The following is a 4,675-nucleotide window of genomic DNA, read 5'->3' on the forward strand; positions in this document are numbered from 1 at the left end:
CTGAGGTAGAGTTAATGAAATAATACTTTAAAACAGAGTTGCTTTTGATACCCTAACCATAACAGAACAATGCAAAACATTTTCTTATATTATATATAGTTATACATTTATATTTATACGTGCTGATTTTATATTTCACACAGTGAATATTACTAAATTTAATTGATAATTTCACAAATAAATTGATATTTATGCCAATAAATGCCCCGGCCTGCAGGGTTGGTCAACAAGGGCTCAAAGAGGAACTGACCTGAATGAGAGACAAACCAGACATGAGGAAGGAGACCAAGACAGGGTTCTGATCAAGGTCTCAAACTTTATTTTTTACGGAGCAGTATATATAGCACCCTGAGCAGGGTAATTAGCATCAACAGGTCAATAGGGTTGCTAAGCACCAAAACTGCAAAGTATATCTTGCAAAAGGTCATAGGTGGGGAATCTTCAGAAGGTGCCAAACAATGTTGTCAAACAGGACATCGGTAAATTGTAAGGCTTAATGGTTCTTATGGAAAGAGGTGGCACCAAGCAATGCTGTCAAACAGGGTATCAATAGGCTCCAAGGCTTAACAGCCCTTATCGAAGGTAGTAGCTGTGTTTTCTTAGCAAACAGCACTTGGTTGAAGGTAGTAGCTGTATTTTCTAGCAAACAGCACTTGGTTCCAAGCAAATAAATAGATTGAAATATAAATAAATAGGCTTAGAATATATATATTAGGATATAAAAACTATCAATGCAGTGTCTTTGGTATAAACGTGTGATACGTTCTAAGTGGTCTTGGTCTTTTGAATTCACATGGTAAAAAACATTGTTGTTTTCCTCTAATCTATAAGGGATTTTACTCTGCTACTCTCTTTATTATTTTAACTCGCTGGTCCCAACCTGTTTTTCTCCATATTTCTGAAGCATTCCTACTGATTATACCCAAATTTTGCTGATTTGATGTCTAAAAGGTATTATTCTTCTGCAGGACCCACAGGTCCTAGGATCCCAGGTCCCAGTTATCCGTATCATCAGATAGCAAGGGCAAGACTTTTCACCTAAGCCCATGCAACATGCCAACAAAAGTAATTGAAAACCCATCTCAATTTCTCATTTCCTATAATATTTCAGGGCCCCAATTCCTTAAGACACAGAAAGTAGCGGTAAGCAATTGTGAAGTGCAAGATAACATAAAATGAAAGATATCACAAAATCTGAGAAAAAGTACAGTAATTCAAAATTTCAATTTACAAATGATCAGCCCATATGAGTGAACAAGATCACAAATATCACAAGATTATTTTTAATACCCCTCCTCTAATGATTACTGAAAAATTTCAGTCCAGAGTAAGTAGGCCAAAAAATATTTCCTGGAACAATAGATCCACAATTGGTCTACCAAGGCTAGGTAAACGACTAAGAAGTCAAATATAATTCAATAAAACAATAATTGAGAAGATCATTAGTGCTTCAAAACATTGGTACTTCAGTAAAACATGGTTCTGTAGTATAAACATGTTGTCATTCTCAAACCAATGATAACCTACATTTAATCTCCTGAAAGTATATTACTTTTCAAATAAACTTTTTAAACTCATTCACCAAAATAACATTTGACAAGTACATGATACTTAGTGACATTACAAGTTTTTCATGTGCAGGGAGCAAATTACAATAGAGTGGATTTATTTACCCAGCACTAATGCCAAACAGGTTCAACCATTCATTACAGTGTAGAAATAATACCCCCCACCATTTGTCTTGTTCAGTAGGTTCCTTCCAGAAATGTGTTAAATAGATCAGCCACCCATATTTCAAACCCAAACATTAGTTAATAAAGTAAATTTCATCATATAAGGTACATTTTAAAAAGTCACAAATAGTTGCCTTATCATATGTTGTTTTATGTTTTTCCCTATCTGTCTAACATAGTAAGAAATATGATTTTAAGTCTTGAATATGGGTACTCATCAGAGATGTGACAAACATAAAATCTGTCTTTTATTTCCATCATATTCCTCTATAGTAGTAAATTGTAGTTTTCTTCTTTTTGCAAAACTTGTGGGAAATAGAAAATATTATCCAATGTAAAATATAATAATCGCAAACCATTGAACAAAGCCATTTATAAAAACTGGTAGGAATACATTCTATGCCATTTTTAATCTTTCTTGTTTACTAAAGATTAATCTTCCAAATGGATGAGAATAAAATCATATCTAGGTGCTTCACGTCTCCAGACTTGCAAGTTGTTATTGCAGATGAATGAATTATGGCAATATAAGCTGGCATCAGTTTTATTATATGCAGGATTGAAACTCCATGGTATGTATATAAACCTTTCAAAGTATTAACAGACAGTTTAACAGAATGAATATCCGGAAGTTGAAACCATAGAGGAATAATTGTAAAGATATAGAATGAATGAAAAATGGAACAAGGGGCAAGTCAAGCTAGAATACTCAATATACACATGTGATAAAGGAAATACTAAATCTGAAATACATCTTGGAGAAGGAGTTGTTTATGAATGATAGGAGTGACTCTGATCCAGGAGCATTGGACAATTAGATGGACATATTTAATTGTAACACACTTGCACAAGCTTCTGAAATTCAGTTAAAAAACACAACAACAAACAAAAACACACAAAAATCACAACCAAACAGCAATATCTAGAGAGTGTGAATATGACCTCTCAAAATTTTAAATAGTTAATGAAGGGCAGTCTTGGGAAAAGCAATCAAAGCTGTTCAAAAGGGCAGTTTGGGGTAGGGGAGTATTTTGAACAGATTAAAATAGATTGTCTAAGGTTATAAATCACCTATATCTGCTGCAAATATTTTCTGCTGTGAGTTTTCTTTGTCTGAACTGGGTACTCCAGGCCTGAGACACACATGATAGCTTGTGAAGATAGAATGGAATAAAGAAGATCAAAACCCATTACTCCACTGGAGACAAAACAGTCCTCTCTGTTTTCTCTCATCTCTCTTCACTACTCTTTTTTCATATTTTTAAGTCAAGTCATTTTGAATTATATCTTTCCTTCTTTGTTCTGGCAAGTAATTGGTCAAAGTAATTCACTAAATATTATTTGCCATTTTTTTCTATCATGCTGTTTACTTGTCCAAGCAAGTCCATTAAACTTCACCCTTCTATCTGGTTGCCACGAAAACCCAACATGTATGTTAATGAGGACAAACTTTAATGTAAAACTTTGTCTCCAAACACTAGTCCAAGAAGCTGACATCACAAATATTTAGCTATTCGTTTTTCTTTTTTCTTTTACCTTTAAAGTCTTCCTGTGTCTGAAGTGCCCACAAAAAAGTACTCCACCAATTTTTGGTTCAATCACTTCTAAACTCAAAGATATATTTTGCTAACAAGATGCTTAAAGGAAGCTGAAGTATAATCCACTTTTATCTTCTCTCTTACTACTCTCCTTAGATACCATATCAGAAATAGTGAAGTTATTCTTTGTAAAATTATTTCAATAGATTATTTTTCTCTTGGTCTTGCATTTGCTCAACAAGATGCATGAAGAATACCAGACTTAAATCACCTATACCTTGTATGACAGTGTCTCTTACAATGGACAATACTTCTTTGTCCTATTTCGATGTCCTCCTCTTAGCTCTTGCCTGATTTTCAATTTATCACAGCTTCTTGACTTCAAGTCTAGTGAAGCTGAAGAACTATAATGCCGACCCCACTACTACATCTTCATGGTTTCTCTTTTTAAACTCTTTTATTTGGATGTGGAATTTATTTTCATGTCTTCAGTCTCTTCTGAATTGTAGTGAGCCAAATAGGCTCTGTAAAATCACTTTAGGTACCAAAATATTAACACAATCTATATAAAAAAAGTTTTGGATCCCTCCACTGCTGAAGCCAATATGCTTAGCTAGGGCTTCTAAGAACGCCTTTTCTTAAATTTTCAATTTGCTCAATTTTTTTTCCTTTTTTGGGGAGGTGTTCTGGTCGTGGAGCCTGAACTCTGGGCATGGGCACTGTCACTCAGCTCTTCAGCTCAAGGCTAGTATTCTAGCCACAGCACCACTTACGTTTTTTTTTTCTTTTTACTTATGTGGTGCTGAGGAATCGAACCCAGGGCCTCATGCATGCAAGGCAAGCACTCTTCCACTGAGCCACCTTCCCAGCCCTGCTCAATTCTTTTCTGATCCCAAAACTTTTTGGCTTATGTAATAAGGGAAGTCTTCACTATCTCATGTTAATAAGGATATTATATTTTGTGAGCTACTTAGAAATGTGAAATCATTGGTTTGAAGTATCCAATCTGATGTTTTTCTGTGTTTCAATGCTTCACGTGCAAAGACATTGTGGAGTGTATTGCAAAAAGAAAAGTGTAAAGAAAATACCTTCTTTCATTGTGGAGGGCACTTTCTCCCTAAATATTTTGACCAAAATTATCTTTTTCAGAGAATTACTGTTTGGTAATCAAAGGTCAATTCACAAATTTTGATGTCTTATTTTTTTAAGAACTTTGAATTTAAATTCCATTAGATCTTCTCCCAATCCGTGGGCTTTCTATTGATCTTGCTAGCTATGTCATTTGTCCTGCAGAAGCTCTGCAACTTTATGCAATCCCATTTGTCCAACATTCTTTGATTTGTTGTGTTTCCGGGTATCTATTCAAAAAATTTCGGCCTGAACCAAGGAGACCTAGGGTTTCTC

This window comes from Dipodomys spectabilis, unplaced genomic scaffold (assembly GCF_019054845.1).
Source record: "Dipodomys spectabilis isolate Male_0828 unplaced genomic scaffold, ASM1905484v1 ptg000408l, whole genome shotgun sequence".
NCBI classification, from domain to species: domain Eukaryota; kingdom Metazoa; phylum Chordata; class Mammalia; order Rodentia; family Heteromyidae; genus Dipodomys; species Dipodomys spectabilis.